Source organism: Rhinolophus hipposideros, assembly GCF_964194185.1.
Source record: "Rhinolophus hipposideros genome assembly, chromosome: 4".
In the NCBI taxonomy this organism is placed as follows: Eukaryota; Metazoa; Chordata; class Mammalia; order Chiroptera; family Rhinolophidae; genus Rhinolophus; species Rhinolophus hipposideros.
Window position 1 is genome coordinate 52,195,438 of NC_138050.1, and position 21,086 is coordinate 52,216,523.

The following is a 21,086-nucleotide window of genomic DNA, read 5'->3' on the forward strand; positions in this document are numbered from 1 at the left end:
GGCCAAACTGTTTTAGAAAATGTGCCAAATTACATTCCTACCCCGACTCTATGAAAGTTTTCTTTGCTCAGTACTCTGGAACATTTGTTATTGCTAGACTTGGGTTTTGCCAGTCTGGCTGCTATGATGGTATGTTGTGGCTTTAATTTATATTTTAAAAATATTGCTGAGGTTTGGATATATGTTTTAATATATTTACTGGTCATTTGAATTTTCCCAGTTTTGAATCGCTGGTTCCTCTCTTGCACTTTTTGAAGGGTGGTTTGCCTTTTGAAGGGTTGTTATTGATTTATAGGAGTTCTTTATATATTTTATATGCTCATCTTTTGTTACATATATATATATATACACCATCAAAACATAAAAATGGTATTTTGATTAGGATTGTACCATATCAATAAATCAATTTGGAGAGAGGTAAACTATAATATTGGTTCTTCCAATCTATGACCATAGCATCTCTCTCCATGTCTCTCCAGACATTAAGGTCTTTCTTAATGTCTTTCAAAATTCTATAAATTTCTTCATGATGGGTTTGCACAACTTTAGTTAGGTTGATTCTGAGGGGCTTTATTTTTTTTAAATACTATTGTAAATGGTAACTTTCTTTAAGATATAATTTCCTACCTGTTACTGATAACAAAATGCAAACACTTTTTATGTATTGATTTTGTATCCTGACGTCTTACTAAATTATCTTAGCAATTGTCTATTCTCATAGTTTCTCTGTAGGTTCATTGGATCTCCTATTGTACCCGTGTCTGGATCTTCCAAGAAGCAGGCAGCACATGGAATTAGATTTGTGGAAGATTTATTGGGAGGAATACCTGACAGGGACAATGGGGAGGGATTCGGTGGAGCCTGGGAAAGCCAACAGGCCATGAATCAGGTCAGACCCTCGTGACGAAGGGCAAGAGGGAAGGACAGTTAGGCGGAAGACTCTCCCACGGCAGTCTGGTCAGAGGACGTTTGGCAAAGCATCAGGGAGGCTCTGAGCTAGAGTTGCCTATCAAAGGAGTCCTACGTCTCCAAAGATGGGTCTAGACTGAAACTCTCTGTTGTGGGCGGCTAGAGGCCCATGGGAAGCATGACCACAGCGTGAAGGCCATGGTGGGTTTCAGAGCATGGCATCCAGCCCTCAGATCTGATATTCTCATGGGTAAAGATCTGAGAGGCCCATTTTCATGGCCCATAGATCTTTTCCCCCCTCCACAAGTTTGGGGAGTTCCTTTATGATCCCTCGAGCCTCTCTTCCTGAGGGAAATCTCAGAAGCATGTGGTGAATGAGGTGAGCCCCACCCATCACCCTGTGCAAGGCTGTGACTGGTTGTCCTCTCCCTCCTCCACTGTTTATTTTCAATTCTCTACCCTCAGGCCTCACTTTGGCTGATGTTGGTGGCTTGCCTCGCTATGTGGCCTCAACCTTCAATCCTGGGGTAGAGGGATCTGAATCTTTAGTCCTACCCCTTTTGGGCCAGGATTGCGGCATGAAAATGGAGGTGCCGTGTGGAATCCCAGGTGTCGGTGTGCCACGCCATCTCAGCCCTCCGCCAGTGGTGACTCCTCACGTGGGCTCCCTGCTCACAAGATGCGTAGGCTGCCAGGCAGCAGCTATCCTCACAGTCCTAGGAACCTTGGTGTTGGGGGAACACAGCGCCACAGAGTGGCTACCACTGTGTGTGCTGTGTCCTGCAGAGTGATGCCTCTGAAAGGTGCTTCTCGGAGGCCCCAGCCCCTCTTCCAGATGGGGCATGTGTGGCTCAGCCAGCGAGCCTTCTGGAGGACATGATCAGTGGTGTTGGAGAGCTTGTCAGACGCTGGAGTGGAAGGAAGTCTGCAACTGGACGGGTGCTTGGAATCCCCACGTGTTAGAGCAACAATATATTCTGGGATGTTCACGCATTCAGTTCAGGTCATATCCTAAGCTGCACTGAAGAACGAGTAATATTTTTAATTTGTGTGTGTTTTCAGCTTGTCATCTTTCCACTGTTTAAAAACACCACAAGCTCTCCACAAATTGTCCTCTATAACAGTCGGTTTGGGGATATTTAAAGACACATTTGAAGTGTGGGGATCCAGTTCCGTGAGCTTTCTTTGTGAGTCAGTGAGGCCTGAGTTGTGGCCCATCTGGGCAGGCATTGCTCCACTGAGCTTTTCCCTCACTCTGAGGAGTAAGTGGCACTAACCCCAGCTTTTAAGAACCTATTGCATCAATGGCTAGACATTGCGTGTCTGAAGACACCTCCAGTGTCACGTGGGGACCCAGGGACACAGCCTCACCTGAGACCTTTGCGCCATGGCTCCCCAGTGTGTGAAGGTCTTGTTCCAGGCTCATTTGGCTGCAGTGGCCTCTGCGCAGGAGGGACAGTTTCCAAAGTAGTCACAGCACCGATGTACACCAGGCACCTCCTGCAGTTTACCTTTCCTTGAACAGCCACCCTGGAGGGGGTAATTTGGGGAGACCCAGGTTTAGGAGGTGAAGTGGCCTCAGGTGACCTGGCACAGCAAGAACAGGCCACCAAGTGCTAAATCCTCTTTAGCCCCACTGCAGCCATTAGAAGCTACCCCTAGCTGGGCCGTGACCTCTATGGGTGCCCGGCTAGGGACAAGCAGGCTGAGATCCAGACCAGCTCCTCCTACCATGCCAGCCTGCATCAGGAGGGCGTTGCCACTCCGGCCTCCTCCTCTGCTCCGGGGCCTCGGCACCCTGGGCCGCCAGCCCAGCCTCTGACCTGCTCAGAAGCACGTCTCCCAACTCAGGGAGGGGAACACATAGATGCAGAGCTCCAGGAGGAGAGGAAAGAGAAGAGTAAAATCACAGATCTCTCTGCACTCCGAAAATACACCTCTGCTTTCCAGAAAATTGAGTTAAATGGTATGGAAATTTGGCTAAGTGATTATGGATATTGTTCTGTGGACGTGTTGCCAGGTGTCTCTTCAAGAAGAGAATTTGTATTTTTCTGCCTTTATTCTGGGCTTAAGGATTTAATAAAAATGCAGTGAGGGAATATTGCATAGCATCGTGCCTGGGGCGGAGATTAATGTTGCTGACAAAAGCTTCAGACTGACTTCTCTCACAGGAGTTTGTCAGCTTCCACTGATAATCTGACCCTGTCACCCTGAGGGACACCAGAGAGCCTGACAGCCTGCGTTTATCCCCACCAGGGGATGCAGGGCCCACACCCCTCCATCAGAACACCTTGCTGTCCTTCTAGTCTGAACGCTCAGAACTTGTATTATTTTTCAACTATAAACCAAAATAAAAGGCATACTTTGTTAATATTTAAAATACAGATTGACACCGGTGGTATGACACAGTCTGTATGTTGGAAGGACACAAGTCATGCACAGTTAAGTTGTCCTAAGAGAAAAGGCGTGTGTGTGTGGGGGGGGGAGGTGTGGACGTGGGAGGTTATGGCCCTTAGAGGGAAAAGGGCACCTCCTTGATGTGCTTTCATTTTTGAAGAATATTTTTGCTAGATATGGAACTCAAGGTTGACACTTTCATCACTCTAAGCATCATGTTTTGTCATATTCTGACCTCCTTTATTTCAGATAAGAAGTCAGTGGTAATTTTTTTTATTTATTTCTTTTTTTTTTTAATTTATTGGGGTGACAATTGTTAGTAAAGTTACATAGATTTCAGGTGTACAATTCTGTATTACATCATCTATAAATCCCATTGTGTGTTCACCACCCAGAGTCAGTTCTCCTTCCATCACCATATATTTGATCCCCCTTACCCTCATCTCCCTCCCCCCACCCCGCTTACCCTCTGGTAACCACTAAACTATTATCTGTGTCTATGAGGTTTTGTTTCTCATTTGTTTGTCTTGTTCTTTTGTTGTTTGGGGTTCATATACCACATATCAGTGAAATCATATGGTTCTCTGCTTTTTCTGTCTGATTTATTTCGCTTAGCATTATATTCTCAAGATCCATCCATGTTGTCACAAATGGTTCTATTTCATCTTTTCTTACTGCCGAATAGTATTCCATTGGGTATATATACCACAACTTCTTTATCTATTCATCTATGGAAGGACATTTTGGTTGTTTCCATGTCTTGTCCACCGTAAATAAAGCTGCAATGAAAATTGGAGCACACGTGTCTTTATGGATAAATGTTTTCAGATTTTTTGGTGTTTTTTTTGTTGCATTTTTTGCATTTCTCTGATGATTAGTGATGTTGAGCATTTTTCCATATGTCTATCTGCCATTTGTATGTCTTTTTTGGAGAAATGTCTGTTCAGGTCCTCTGCCCATTTTTCAATTGGGTTGTTTGTTTTGTTGTTGTTGAGTTGCATGAGTTCCTGGTAGTCAGTGGTAATTTTTATCTTCATTCTGCTATTCTGTACTGTCTTTTGTTTTGTTTTGTTTTTCCTGGCTGTTTTCCAGATTTATTCTTTATCCCTGGTTTTAGGCAGTTTGACTGTGATGTGCCTTAGAGGGTTGTTTTTGCATTTTTCGTACTTTGGTTTTACCAAGCTTCTTGGATTTTGGTTCTTTATTACCTTGTCAATATCCTTGACCATTATTTCTTCAGATATTTTTGTGCCCCAATTCTCTCTCTCTTCTCCTGCTGGGATTCCAATGGCATGTATGTGGGGTTGGTAATATTTACCCAGAAATATTAGAAGCTCTGTTCTCTTTCTTTCCCCATTCTATTTTTTCCCTTATGTTTCTGTTTGGATAATTTCTATTCACATATCTTCAAGTTCAGTGATTGTCTACTGTGTTGCTTCCAATCTTCAAATAAGCCCATAAAGAGAGTTCTTCTCTGATATCATATGTTTTACTTCTAACATTTCCATTTGGTTCTGTTCATGTGTAGTGTCCACCTACTTTTCTACTTTTTTTAACATATTTGTCAGTTATTTTAAAGTTTCTTTCTGAAATTCTAATATCTGAGTCATTTCCAGTTTTGGTTCTATTGACTATTTCCTGTCTTGTTGGTGGAACACATTTTCTTGCTTTTTGATGTGTCTTGTATTTTTTTGATTGACTTCCAGAATTTAATTTGTCTGTGTAAAAGCAGAGTAGAAATTAAAAATGAGAAATATGTGAAGTGACGGATGTGTAAATTAACTAGATGGAAATCCTTTCACAATGTATACATATTTCAAATCAGCATGATGTACACTTTAAATATCATACTTTTATTTGTCAATTATACCTCAATATAGCTGAAAAATAAAAGAGAATAAAAAGAATAGTAGAAACTGACGTAAATGATATGCACACTCCTCTCTCAGTCTGTGTTGCAGTGGATTGTTAGCCAGCTCTGTAGTTGCACTGGATTTGAGTTTCATGGTTAATTTAGTTAGATTCAGTCCACCGGAGGCTGCAGATTATCTGAGGGCTGGGTCAGAGCGTTCCCCTCATCAGTGTGGCTGTGGGGTTCATCTCAGTTCTGCTGTTTTATCCTCAGATTTCATCTGCTCCTGTACCTGCACCTCAGGGAGCTACCCTCCCTGTGGTAAATACCTCTACTTTGTACTCAGGGCAGAGTGTGGAGTGCTTTGGGGGTTTCTCTACTTTCCTCACTGTGTTCAGACAACAGCAGGCCCCACGTGGCTGCAGCTGGGGGCTGGGAGTCCCTTTTGACTCTCCTGCCCCTAAAGGCGGGGTGGGGGTCCTCACGTGTTCCTCATAGTTCTGCTGTATCCTCAGTGTGAGAGGCCGTCCTGTGTCTCAGAGGCAGCCCCGCTGCTGTCCTGTAGTTCCCCTAATATTCCTCCCATGAAAGACGGCTGGGGGGTAGGAGGAAAGGGGTGGTTGTGGATTCTCTTTGCCTCCTGGCTGTACGGGCACTATAAACTCATGTTCCACCCCTGCCCGGCCTTTACACATTTGTCACAGGTTTATCTCCTTCCTTCTTTTCACCTGGCGGCTTCCACCCCCACTGCTCCACCAAGAACGACAGCTGCGTGGGCACCCCTCACCTACGATTGTGTAGAGAATCTGGATTGTTCTCACTTCCAGGGTGGGAGTAACATTTCTTCGTGACCTTCTGCAGCCTGAGTGGAAGCAGAAGTGTCAATTTATTATTGTAATTTGTGAAATATTTACAACATTTGTAAGGAGATGGGAAGTGATCCTGAAACTCTTTTGTGACACACAGAGATTTGCCAGTTACTTCAGGGCCAAGCACTTAGAGATACGAAGCTTTTATAATTGGTAGACATTGTAGGTGGCAGGGTGATGCTCCATCTTGGTTGGAAGCTGGCCACTGGATGTGCCAGCCCTGGGTCTCCTGGGAGGTGACCTGCTTAGGCCAAATTCAGCTGCAGCCTGAGCCCTGCCCGCAGCCACCTGGAAGGACCACAAAACAATCCACCACCCAAGCTGTGCTTGGAGGTGCCTCAAGAGGCCAAGCTGCAAATCAAAGCTGGCTGTTGCTAGTGCAGGGCTTAGGGCTGCTCAGCCAAAGGTATGGGACATGCCAAAGCCAGATGCTGCTTGTTTGGGTTTTGTGAATCTGTGTGAGATTTTAGGAAAGTCTGCAGTATGAGCCAAGGCAGGCGGTTTGTACAGAAAAGCCACTGGAAGCGGCTTGCCTGTCCCTGAAAGTTGGGTGGGGCAGGGTCTCAGAATTCTCAGGGCGGGGCCAGGTTGACGAAGACTCAAATATGGCGGCTGTCTACGCCTGCTGTCTACGCCAGGAAGGGGGAGGCTCAACAAAGAAACGATGGCTTCTGCCAGCTCCTCCATCTTGGAGAAAGTTGTTCCTCCACCTGTTGCCCTGAAGCCAGACAACTCAGTTCCTTCCAGTACATCCGTGGGGACTTTCGAGCTGCTGCCCCATTGCTGGAGCTCCGAGCGAGGGCCTCTGTCAGTAGGTAAGTCTGTGTGCGGGCCATTTAAGAGGAGCACCTGGGACTGCAGCTGCCCTTAGGCTCACTCAGCCACAATCTCCACGGGTTCTCACAGCCAGAAGTTACAGGGACCTCTCCCCAGCACTGAAACTCTTGGCTGAAGAGCCTGGTGAAGGGCTGGGACCCCTTGCTCTTTGGGGGGAAATCCACAACCGAGATATCCCCGCTGATTTTTGATGATCACACACAGGTGTGGGACAAGCCCGTTCTGCGTCTCTGCACCTCCTACAAGTCTCAGAGGTGGCTTCTTCTGTATGGTCTTAGTTGTAAGGTTTTGGTTCAGCTAGACTTCCGGTGATGCTCAGTGATGGTTGTTTTGTTAGTTGTAATTATGATTATGATGTGGTTGTAAGAGGAGGTAAGCACGGCATTTACTTTCTCCACCATCTTGACCGGTTACCTAAAATTATTTTAAAATACTTTATTTCATTCTATCTCATCCTTCTAAAATATCTACTATTTCAATATCAAAATTTTTGTTATATAATATGCATAATATACTACTACTTTTTGTGTAAAATTTGTAAATAACTGTACATGTTCGTTGGGATTTGTGCTCGAATTTTAAAATCCTAGTTGTTGTTTTAAGAATTTCAGAGTACACTGTTTTAGATCGTTCTTAATTGCACTGTGAAGAGCACTGGTATAGTTAGGATTTGGGGGAGATGTTGCAGACAATTTGTTAATAATGAAGTGCCAAAGGTAGCACCTGATCCATTTTCTTAATATAAATAGAACAGATTCAAAGTTATCCTCGTGGCTGCATTTCGTCCACTGGCATCTGAAAGTTCCTCAGATAGAGAGAAAGAGGAGGAGGAAGAACAGAGGGGACAGCATCTGTCCTGTTGCTGCTGAGAAAAACAAAACATTAGAGAAGCATGTCCGTGGATCCATTTACCTGAGGGTCACTACTGCTCCATTACATGAGTTCTCTGCACCATCTCATGCAGCCTTCAGTTTTCTAATGCTCCTGGTACAATGCAGGCTGCTTTATTTTGCATCCTGCAGATTTTAACAGAGAGGGGCCTATTCTATTAGTGCAGAGGGTGGGGTAGGGTGCAGGAATGACTAGCTCATAGTATTGATTTCTTTCCTTCAAGGTATAAGAATTCTCTTAGATCCTTCTTTGTGCCTCTATTGACTTTTGTATAGTTTTATTTCTGGATTTGAGAACTGGAGGAAAGGCCATTGGCCAGTAAAGTACCGTGGTCACCAGTGCAGGAAGGCCTGGGGCAAGTACATCTGCCGGGCTGGCGTCTGGTCCACATAAAGAGCAGAGGGTCGCAGCTGAGCTGGCTCCTTGGGGCTCTCAGAGTGGCACCCAGAACCCTGCTCAACCTCAGCAGGACCTGGTGATGGTTGTTAGCACAAATGGGGGGCCCAACAGCCTAGATGCATAACTTTAGACTAATATTCTATCCCCATAAGAGCATTTTTATTTGTTTTAATTTTTAAAAAATTAAAAGATTAGGTAACAGGATAAGTAAGTTTAGTCCTCGAGTTAATTTTCCTGTAGCCTGACACTTCGCTTCGCTATTTAGGACGGACGCAGAATCGAGATGTGTACTGACTCGCATCAGGGCTACCCCTGCCATCCCTCCCACCCCTCCCACCCCACGTTCCATTAGCATCAGCAGCTGCTCCATCTGGATGTGCTGTGTCAACTGGATTCTCACAAATAGCATTTTAAATCATCGTTCCAGGAGCTAATATATATATATATTTTTTTCATAATAATCTACAAATATTTTTATTAATTTCCTCTGGAGAAGGAAGAGAACCCTTGCTTCAATTCCTAGTGAGGATATAGCTCCTGGTTTTGCTCAAGCCGATGTGTTATCAAACATGTCATTAGCTTGCCTGCTTTATCTGCATGTCCTTGCTTAATATTTCATGTCACTCTGTGGCCTTTTGTGCCAGGATCCAGGAGGCTCTGAAATATCCATTCATTATGTCCCCAGAAACTCATTGTTGGTGCTGTTACTACTCAGCAGTTTATAGACAGAGAAAATCCGAAACACATTGGTTAACTGATCTACTTGTAACCCGTCACCTGGCCAAGAAGGGAGGTCAGCACCAAGCCCTGGGGCCTCTGGCTCCCACCCTTTCTTGCTCGCTGCTGCCTCGGCTCATCATTCAGGGCCTCTGTGTGCTTGCATCCGACGGCCATGGGCTGGGTTCTCCGGGAAAACACGCTGACACCGGTGTGCAAACGTTGCACGGAGGGTGAGGCCTGCAGGGGAATCGGGCAGGTGCCGGGCTAGACAAGGAGTGGCCTCCTGGGGAGCTTGGGCTGAGCCTGCTTGTTGGTGAGTCTGGCATCAGGTAAAATGGCCAGACCCCATGCCACCACCTTGCTTGGTCAGTGATAGGTCATCCCAACAGCTGAGGCTGATGTGAAGTCACTGAGAGCTAGAGGCAGTTCCTGGAGGGGTGTGAGCCGTGTTCTCCTGTGGGCCATAGTCCGTGGCTGATGCGGGGTGCACCTCCTCATACAGTGCAGGGAACACCTGTCTTCCCTGCAGTTGGCAATGGGAGGAAGCAGCCTTGTCAGAGCAGGAGCTCCCGGGGCCACACTTGTCCTCATCTCTGACCTGCAGCATAATTTCCAGATCCTGCACTCTCAGCATCGCCTCCGCTGGGTTTGGCGGCATACCTGGAAGTGTGACTGCAAAACCACACTCCTGAGGGGCTGAGACCCAGTTAAACACAACCTTCTCAGGCCAGGTTGCTGTGCCTGTCCATTCCAACTGCCCCTGGGGCATGCACCGTGGCCTGTTGGGTCACACATGTTCCCCCCAACCCCCAAGTGACAGCAGCCTTCCATCCTGTGCCGTGCAGGCTGGTTCTCCTGGTAGGTGGTGGTGTCTGCTTTTGCCTGCCCCTCCCTTGACACCAGAGCTCAAAGAGGCAGCTGCCACTTGAAGTTCAATGTCACAGGTGGGAGTAGGATGGAACTGACATTACCCGGCAATGATGCACTAACTGATGAAAATTTGTGGGTACTTTATGTTGGGGACTGTAGTGGATTGAATGGCAGACCCCCAAAAGATATGTCCATATTAAATCCCTGGAACCTGTTAGCATTACCTTTTTTGGAAAAAAGGTCTCTGCAGATGGCATTCAGTTAAGGTTCTTGAGATGAGATCATTCTGGACTATCCAGGTGGGGCCTGAATCCAATAGTGTCCTCCAGATGGAGGTGGAGACCATGTGAAGACAGAGGTAGAAAGCGGTGTGACGCTGCCACAAGGAGGTGATACCTGGAGCCACCAGTAGCTGGAGGAGGCCAGAAGGATCCTCCCTGAGAGCCTACAGAGGGAGCATGCCTTGTGACATCTTGATTTCAAACTTCTGGTCTCCAGAATCACGAGAGAAGAAATTTCTGTTGTTGTAAGCCACCCACTTTGTGGTAATTTATTATGGCAGCCCCAGGACACTGACACAGGGTTGTATCATTCTTATCCATTAAAGGCATGAGTGAATGTTGAAGAATAGGAGAGATGGGCTCCACTGCATATCTTTGTTTGACCTCCAGACATGCTGTGTACCCATGTCCAACAGCCCCAGCCCGGGGACACTAACTTTCATGGGTCCATCACATGAACAGACTCCCGTGCCTCGTCTTTCCTCCTGAGTGTCTCCTTGTGGATAGTTGTTCCTCCACTAAGGACTCACCCTCCCAGAAAGCCCTCCCTTGTGCCTGGAGCCCTCTGGGTCCTGCCCGGTGGTGACAGGTCCCTGTTCCTGCTCACTACAGGGTGCTTCTCCATCCCCGTCGCTTCCCTAGCCAATGTCCGCACTCGCCCTGGTGTTGCATTCTCGGGTACCCACAGTTGAGTCTGCTTTCTGTTTCCTAATGAGGTCCTGATCGATTCAACTTTCTGGACCACTCATGATTAAATGGGACCTATGCTTATGGACACACTGAACGTAATTGCAGAATAAGTTGCATTATCTTCTTGTCTTCCTTTCTTTTATTTTAACCATGATTCCAGGTGGCCATTAAAAACGGGCACACCATTAACTGATGAATGAAATACAAAGTTTTTTATTGACTTGTCCTGGTCCTGAGGGAAGGCTGACATGGAGAGGTGGCCGCCCCCGTTCACTGGGCACTGCTTTCTTGGTGATTGCCAGAGCTCTCTGGTGATCAAGGTGGGTCAGACGATTCTTCAGAACCAAGTGAGGCAGCAAGCATATGTAGAGACGCAGGTGGTCCTGTCTTGCTTTTAAAGTCTTTCTGTACCTTCTGCCACTTTCAGGGCTTGAACTTTTCCTGTTTCAGAGGAGAGAGTGGCAGGGACTATCCCTCTTGGGAGACTTGTACTAGAAAGGACACTTCAGAGACAGCAATGCTGGTCCCGTGGTGGCATCTAAATACTGCAGTGTCAAAATCAGAGGTGTTTGTGGGTGGGCAGTGGGCAGTCCAGCTCTCACTCAATGTGGAGTCAACTCCAGGTTCTGAGGGGCATGAGGGGAGCTGCCCTTCCACCTGTCCCCAAGAGTGTGTGTGCCCAGAGTGGAGAGTAGAAAAAGCTGCGTAATCTCCAGCTGTGACTACAGCATATGACTTATGTCCTAAGCTCTCTGTGCCTTTTAGTGGCTGCTCTACGTCTGAGCCCTCACACTGACCATTGAGAATAGCTACTTCCGGCATTAGCACCTCAGTTCCCTTCATGGGGCAGTTTGGGGGCTAGGGGTGGTCTAGGCTGGCTAGGGCAATGGGGCCCCAGTGGGCTCAGGCCAGTAGAGACGTGTGTCAGTATTATAACAGGCAGTGCAGCCCAGCTGAAGGTCAGACCTGCCTGCCTTTCCCGAGTGGCTGCATTTCTCCTTCCGCTCTTAGCTGTACTTCCCCTTTCTTCTCTCCACATCATTATTCCCACCCATTCATTCCACCAGAGGTCCTCCCATTGCTTCCTTGTCAGCCAGTCTTCTCCAGATGCTCCCATGTGGGAGCACGTCTGGTCCAGCCTAGGATGACGTTTGGGCCCATGGTGGGTAAAGGAGGCCCACCCTTCCTCTACCTTCTTTCTGGGGTATCTGTGCCACGTCCGGGGGTTGCATCAAATATCACTGGGGATCTGCTGGAATAGTTCAGTATTCTGTGGTCACCCTGCCAGCGCAGACCTTCTTGACCTTCCTATTACAGGCCTTGGGCAGCCATTCCTCACCTTTCCCCTCCTCCAGTGGCGAGACAAGGAATGGAAGCTTGGACAAGAAGATTTCCACTGAGTTCTTTGATTTCATACATGCAGTTTGGGTTGCAGTGTTGTGACAGTGAGGCCCAGGACAGGCATGATCTGATGGCTGCTTCTCTTATTTTTATTCTCACCTGCTCACCCTTTGCTTCTTTCATCCGGTGTTTGGAAGGTTTGCTACAATTTAGGAATGATGTTCTTGCTTATTGAATTCTAAAAGTGAAGCAACCCAGCTGGTTAGTAAATCAAATTTAGTAAATAAATAAACCGTTCTCTTTTAGTCCTGTCTTTAGGTCTTATTTCTCATGTCTTCCTTCATTAGAGGTTTTTATTGTCATCTCTTCAGCTCAACAAAGATGACAAAATCTGCCCTGTTAATTTTGTAATTGAGGTCTATGCAAACATATTGCCATAGCCATGGAAAAATGTTTACTCTCTTTCAGCTGAATACACAGTGCAGTTTTAGTTGAATAAGATCCAACTGAAAGGCATAAATCAAGGGTTTAAAAATAGAATGAGGATCGCAAAAGCTTAGTATGTCAATATACTAGTCGAGTATTAAATGACAACAAAGCGGAGATTAGACTGCCTGGTGTTGCTGGTAAAACTCAATTTGTCCTCCTTACTATTTCACTGTGTTTACAATTCACTTCTCATAAAAACCTATGGAAAGTTTTCTGGCAGGTGAGTCAGCATTTGGAGGTATAGATTCACAAAGGAAATAAGATTGTAAATTGGTTACCTTTTTCTTTATTCTAAAGCTAAAAGCTGCTCTCCTTGGTGTATCTCGCGTTTGTGGAAGGAAACAGAAATACTTACCTATGCTCGGCAGTGAGGCTTCAGGCAGCGTTCAGGGGTGGAGCCTGGCAGAACACATCTCGGCTAGGACGATGCTGCTGTGGGTGGAAACTAAGACACCTGGGGAGAGAGAAGCAAAACATCGCTGCCCTGAAACACTGTGATTAGCTTGCACGTTCTGAATTTCTATGTATCTGGAGACAGGGTGGAAGTCAGTGAAGACAGGATTGGCTAAACTCTCCATTAAGGGCAGAGAGAAGAAACAACAAAAATGTTGAAGCGCCTTTCAGATGGGTCACCTTCTCGGAAGTACTAGCACAGAACTGCAATTGAAGAAACCCACCATCTTCAATCAACAAGTATCTATTGTTTTAATTACAAATGTTCATTTTCAAAATTGCATTTTGCATATGAAGAAAACCCTGAAGTTTGTAGACATTTAATAACTTGTCCAAAGGCTACAGAACTATCCAAAATTCAAATCCAGGTCCTTTCCTGGGCTTGTGGGGCTACAAAGATGAATAAGACCTAGTCCCACCCAGGAGGGACTTCAGTCCAATTGAAGAGATGGGAAGCAGGTGCAATGACTGTAATGAGGAGTAGATGGTAACAGCCACGTGATGCAAAGTGAAACGGAGGTTCAGAGGCGTGCGGTTTGCCAGGGGCTGGGGGAGACTGCATCAGACTGCGTTTGGAAAGATAGGACTGGCATGGCTGGAGAGAGGGGAAGGGCTCGAGTGCTGGTGAGGGAATGTATGAGGCCTTTTCAACTACAAGGATGATGACGCAGGAGGTTGCCTGAGTTTTTAGAGCTCTGCATTATGACTGGAATATGTTGACTGACAGCATCAGGGTCCAGAATCGTGAATGATAGGCACTCATTTGTTGAGCATGTTTTCTATGCTCCAACCACATGCTAAATGCTTTAAATTCACCGTCTCTTTGAACTCTTCCAACAATCCTATTGTTTGCCCATTTTGGCAGATGACAAGCACAAGCCTTACAGTACCCACCCTATGTACGGTGACATGGATCCTACGAGGAGGGGCAGGGCCTCACAGCCTGGTCTGTCTGACTCCAAACACAGGGGCTTTGTCATCACACAAATCTCCGGTGTTTCCAGACCCCTCATTGTGAGCTCTGCTTGGTGCCTCTGCCACCCTGATGTAACCCAGTGCCTTGGTGCCTGGGGGCTGTCTTTCCCAGCTTCGAAACATCCATTTATTAAGGGGTGTCCCCCTTGGCCCCACCCCTGGGGAGGAGGTAGCAGTGATCTGAGCAGTCTCATTTCCCAGTAGAGGTGGGAGGCACTGGGGTGAGGGCTTTCAAGTGGAGGATGCATGTCTGGGACAAGCCCTTGACCACCACCACTCACTATATGGCCAGATCCTAAATGGAGGGTGACAACTAATTAACCCAGCCTGAACTTTCTGAAGGGCACAGTGGTTGTGATTCTTTGATGAGCCATGGAGAGGCAGTGTAGGACAGTGGTTGAGGTCCTGGACCCAGGAGCCAAGCCCCTGGTTCTGCTTCTGGTCCCATCCTTCCTCAGCCTGAGCCTTGTGCCTCCAAACTCCATTTGTTCAAGGGGGTGATGACAAAAAGATGTGGGGTGTTGGATTTTATGTGTCAGCTCAACCAGGCCATGGACCTAGATGTTTCATCAAACACTAGTCAGGATGTTGCTGTGAAGGTGTTTTTTACATGAGAATAACACTAAGTCAGTAGGATCTGAGTAAAGCAGACCACCCTCCAAGATGTGGGTGGGCTGCAGCATTCCATTGAATCTTTAAGAAAAACACTGAGTGTCTTGCATAAGAGGATTCTGCCACCAGACCGGCCTTTGGAATCAAATGTTCCATACTCTTCCAGCTTGCTGGCCAGCCCTTCAAATTCCATACTCACAAGCCTCTCAATTGGGTGAGAAAATTCCTTAAAATAAATCTTTCTCTCAAACACAGACACACACACACACACACACACACACACACACACACACACACACACCCTATTGGTTCTATTTCTCTGGAGAACCCTGCCTAATACCTAATGGTAATGAGTGTGATAGTATGTGTCCCTTGCAGGGCTACAGGGAGGATGGAATGGGTAATTGCAGTAAAGTGATGGCAGTAGGTGACTGTAGTGTGTTCCTACAAGTCTGTTGGATGGAATGTGCTAATCCAAATAAAAACCCTTTGGACACGGCCTGCCACATAATTAGCTCTTAATGGTGGTAAGGGGAGTGTCAATTTTATTATTACGTCCATTATTTTCTCCAACTTGTTTTTTCCATTTTCTATAAAGACCTAAATTAATTCTTAGAACTTCCCATGAGCTGTGTGCCATAGTCTATTTTGAGTTAAAAACCTGTGATTAACTCTGGGGATATGGTGTTGCCGAGGACATGGGGTGGCTTATGGTGGGGTTAGGTTCATCCAGCTGTTCATGTCTCTGGGCCATGTCCTGCCCTCTGGCCTGCTGGACGCAGTGACGGGCTTCCCTGCTGGGTGCTGTCTGCCAGGCCTCCGCTGTGCAGAGCTGTCAGAGCCGCCTTTATAAAGCTCTATTATCAGTGATTTACAGTCGAGCAGTAAAAGCGCGTTCTGAGTTGAAAAACATCATGTGGGATCTTTAGCTGAAAAACATTTTCTAACAAATATTTTAAAAATCTATTTGGCCACTTAAAAAGTAATGTCTTTTTAAAAGATTGTTTCCTGGGCTTGCCACTTTTAGCCTCTTAACGGCTCAAATGAAAGTTTTTTCTCTTTCACATAAAACTATGCAGCAATTTAGCCTGTCACAAGGAGCAAAGCTTCTTTGGGTTTTAAAGGAATTATTAAGGATAGAAGGGGCCCCTGTGCACACATGGAAATGGTTCTAACGGAAGTTACAGAAGAGCTTGCAACCCCTTACAACAGATTTCAGTCACAAGAATCTGAGAGCCTCACTCAGAGCTGGACTGTGCAACATGGAAGACACCAGCCACATTGGTCTTTTACATTTAAATTACTTAACATTAAAGAAATTTAAAATTCAGCTCTTCAGTCACACCAGCCATGTTTCAAGTGCTGCCAGCCCTAAGCAGCTGGTGGTTCCTCCACAGGGCACTGCTCACAGAAAACATTACCTTCATTGAGAAATTCTGCTGAATGGTGCTGCTTTAAGCAGCCCAGCAGTGCCCACGGGCCAAATCTAGTTTCCTGCCTACTTTTGTAAATAAAGTTTTATTGGGACACAGCTACATTCATTTATATCAGGGGTGTCCAAACTTTATTCAACATTTTTCATCAAGGGCCATATGCCATAAAATACACAAAGCCGGGCCACTCACTCGAGATGAAGTACGTATTGCCTCACCTGATTTATTTAAGTAAACTAAATATATTTTTGGAATTTGCTGCAGGCCAATTAAAAATGGATTGCGGGCCACAGTTGGCCCGCGGGCCGCAGTTTGGACACCCCTGATTTATATGGGTTGTCTCTGGCTTTTGCACTGCTGTCTCACAGTTGCATTGTAGCAGAGACCCCATGACCTGCAAAACCTAAAATATTTTCTATCTGGCCCTTTACAGAAAGCAATTGCCAACCCTGCTCTAGACCACAGATTTGAGGTCAAGCTGGGCACGTATGCAAAGTCAGCATGACAACCTGTCTTACTCTGACCACATGGGGCTCGTGAACACTGTTCTCATCTGTGGTGTAAGGTCCAAGGTGTGCCATAGTAGGAGACATGGTAGTTTCTGTGCACAGCAGCTGAAGCACAAATCATAGAGCATGCTGGGGGTGGGGGCATAGGGATAGATGGCCTCATGTGTACATGCGCATGTGTACGCATGCATGTTCACGTGTGGTATTTGTGCTGTGTATACATGTGTGCATGTGTGGTGTTTGCATTATTGCACGTGCATGTGTGCACACATGTATGTGCATGTGCTCTCTGTGAGGTGTGTGTCCAGCTAGCTTACGAACAATGTTTCTGTGGACAATGGCAGGAAGGGTCATGGGGCTACCTGAGGCTGTTTCCTTTTCCAAGGAAGAGGGAGAGGCAGACAACACAGAGCAGAAACTACCGTTTCTCATAAGAAAAAGGCCACCGGACTAATTTCCAGGAGACTCTGGGAATAATAGGCCTCCCGGCTCATGGTCCCATGGGGAAAGACGTGCTTTATTCCTGATCACACCAGGAGGCAGATTTGTCTCTGCAGGGCTGTTTCTAAAAAATGCAGTTCACTGTAGCAGTACAAACTCTGGAAGAAGAGAGAGCTTACCCTTAGAATTAAATTGACGATGGTGCCGGATGCTGACAGCAGTGTCCTCTGGACCAATGGGTGCATACAGCACCATGTTGAGTTTGGGGCTAACACGGGGTTGTGAAGGGCCTGTTTTAGTCACTTGAGGCTTGACTGAAGAGCAAAGACGTCAGGCTAGTGAGAGACAAGGTGAACCACTGCATTCAATCTTCCTCTTTGTGGGAGAGCCTTACACTGGGGTACACGAAAAAGATCATAAATGGCAATCATGTCCTGAAAGGCTCTTATGGGAACTATACAAAAGCAGCATCTTTATGAAAGGTGAAATTCCTGGAGTGGGTATAACTGCAGAGCGTATTCTTTTGTGAATAAATTAAAGGGGTGTGCTGACGTGCATTCAGTTAAAATACTAGAGAAGACCGACACTCTAGAGTCAACTACATCTAAGCAGATTATCTAAACTCTTTAAATGACTACCTCGACTACTTACTTTTTCTAGTTTTTTTTTTTCTACTTATCTGATCTGGACTTTCAAGTTTATCACTAGTATCCCTGCAGGGTGGGAGTTTGCTTTGGGTCCCTTGACCTCTGAAATATAATCCTCAGAAAATGCAGGATTGAAATCCATTCATTTAAGCACAACCATTGGCCTGTGAGGCTGAATTTATGATGGAGGTAACTTCCTAGAATCAAAGTAAGTAAGTAACTCTAGAATCAAAGTAAGTAAGTAACTCTAGAATCAAAGTAAGAAGTTGGGGACATGTTGGCCAAAAATTCAAATGTATAACTTTCCATCAGCATTTCATCTTGTTTTATGTTCCAGAAATATAACAGCCTGAGGCAGTGGCTCCCAACTTGTGTGAGTGCCAGAGTTGCCTGGAGTAACATAGTAGGACAGGACTGAGTATTTTTGCTTTTAGTAAGTTCTCTGGAGATACGGATGCTACGTATCTAGGAAAACTTCATTTTGAGAACCACATGTCTGAGAGAGACAGAGCTACCAGCTAAATCCTGACACCTGCAGGGAAGGGGGGGTTTTGCTGCAAACAGATTCTGTAGTTTGGGTTTCTTAACCAATTGTTTTGTTGTCCTTATAAGGGGCTGATTAAGAATCCATTCGCATACTGTTAAAAATAGATACCTAAAATAAGAGTAAAATTACTTGACATTACATTTTGCTCAAATGTACCTGGGGAACCACTTTATTTTGCACACAGCAGGAGAGAAAGCTCCTTACCTGCTTCCTCATAGTTCCTTTCACAATTCTTAGGGGATATTGCTAGTTAATAACAAATGTCCTGTATTTCAAATTAAAATAGATTCTTTACTGTCTTTAATTTTTCATTATTTTTTCATTTCTCTCTTTCCTTTCAATCTCCCTCGCATTCTTAGCTGTCACACTCATTAGTAAAGGCAACTACCTTTCTTCCTTTTTTGGGGACACATGCTGAGCAGATACTGACACACATTTGGATTAGAGTCTAGTGATTTTACAACTTTAAGACTCTTAAGGGTGTTGCTCAGTCTAGAAGTGGGTTCTTGGATAGACTGGTCTATCATGAATAGGGAACAATGTATGATTCAGAGGAAATCTCCCAATTTTGGAAAATAACTAAAAGCATTCCCTTATGATAGCCAATACTTTTGTTCTTAGATCAGAAATTACAAAGAAGGAGTACTATTTTGTGCTATTTTCCTAAATATAAAAATAGACAAGTCTTGTAAATCTTTCCCCATAATATTTTTTCTTTCATTTTGTATTCCTACTGCCCTGGACAGATCAATGTTTCTCAGAGTTTTACTTCTGGAAGTGATGAACTAGTATGTAGCAGGCCAATTATCCCACTTAAAACAACTAGAAAACCTAGATAAAATATAAATGTGTTTTTTGGAAAGCTACCATGAACTTGAGGGGTCATGATTCCAGAGAGAAGGAAAATTCATTGATGTTTTATACTCTAAGCCCATCATCTCCTTGAAGCATTTGTTAATTCTTATGCAATCACAGAGAGGCTGAGAATTGTAACAGAAAGCAAATGCTAAGAGGCTTTCAGTAATTTCCTAGGGCTGGGAAGACAAAAATGTGAGTTCAGGGCTTCTGAAACAGGCAGGACTTGAGGTGCCAGGGAGAAGTATAGTGAATCTAGCCACCTGATCTGTTTGTCTTCTCAAAGCATTCTCTATGTCCTTAGCTGTGCATGCTAAGATAAGGTGAGCAGAAAGTGGTAGCCAAGAGGATGAGCAGCGAAAGAGAGTTTTCAAGAAGTCTCATAGTGTACAAATAAAAGTGAAATTCAAGGGGCCTGGTAAACTTTCTGAGATTTAAATTGGAACTCCTATAAAAATAAAGAATAAGAGAAACTGGAAATAGATCCGATCTTACAAAGACTGAAACCTGGTGTTAAAACAACTTGCAATGATGTGTCCTTATTCAAATTAGATGCCAGAACTAAAGCCTGTCTAGGATCTCTGTAGTTTTTCACAACACAATGTCCAGCATTCAGTCAAAAAGCACCAATCGTACCAATAGTCCAGACAATAGAAACAGACTCTGACATAATCCAGATATTGGAGTTACTGAATACAGTTAAAAAATAACTATGATTAACATGATTCAATAAAATAGATGACAAGAGAAGTGGAATCTATAAAGTAGAATCAAATGGAAATTTTAGGATTAAAAAACACAGTGATTAAAATTTAGTACAAACTGGATGAAGAGAGTAAATTATTTGGAAGTGGGTCAGTAGAAAATATCTGTATAAAAGCCAAAGAAAACAAAGAATGGAAAAATTAAAGAATTATAAGAAACATATGGGACACAGTAAAAATATCTAACATGTACAACTGAAGAAGAGGGAAGTGAAAAAAATGGTGCAGAATCAATATTTGAAGAGATAACCTAGAATTTTCTAAAACCTAGAAAATCAACCAACCCACAGATTCAAATATCACTATAAACCCCAAGCATAATAAATACAATGAAAATAAACTCATGCACATCATAAATCTGCTGAAGTCAAGAGACAAAGAGAAATTCTTAAAAGTGCAAGAGGGAAAAAAGACACATTGCTGTCAAAGGAGCAATAAGTACACTGACGGTGACAGCAGACTTTTCCATGGAAATGATGGAAGTGGGACGACAGTAGAAATCCATCTTTAAAACACGAAAAGAACTTCTAATTCTATATTTAGTAAAAATATTCCTCAAAAATAAAAATGTTTTCAAATAAAAATCTGATAATATATATACCAGACCCATACTAAAATACTAAAAGGAGTTCTTTAGTCATAAGGAATATATTGTCAGTTGGAAGCATTAAAAATGCACAATAGAGGGCCGGCCTGATGGCTCAGGAGGTTGGAGCTCTGTGCTCCTTACCTCGAAAGCTGCCGGTTCGATTCCCACATGGGCCAGAGGGCTCTCAACCACAAGGTTGCCAGTTCAACCCCTCGAGTCCCGCAAGGGATGCCCCTTGCAACTAAGATTGAACACGGCACGTTGAGCTGAGCTGCTACTGAGCTCCCAGATGGCTCAGTTGGTTGGAGCACCGGTTCTCAACCACAAGGTTGCCAGTTCAACCCCTCGAGTCCCACAAGGGATGGTGGGCTGTGCCCTCTGCAACTAGCAATGGTAACTGGACGAGGAGCTGAGCTGGGCACAACTAAGACTGAAAGGATAACAACTTGACTTGGAAAAAAAGGCCTGGAAGTACACACTGTTCCCCAGTAAAGTTCTGTTCCCCTTCCCCAATAAAATCTTAAAAAAAAAATGCACAATAGAAGAAAGATCAAAGGAAAGGGTAAATATATTAGTTAATCTAAATGAATATTAACTGTATAAAATTATAATTATAATGCTTTGTGACATTTCAAGTATATGTAGAATTTAAATTCATGATGAAAATAACATAAAAGATGCTTAGTAAATGGGGTTAAATAGTCTCTTGTCCTTGC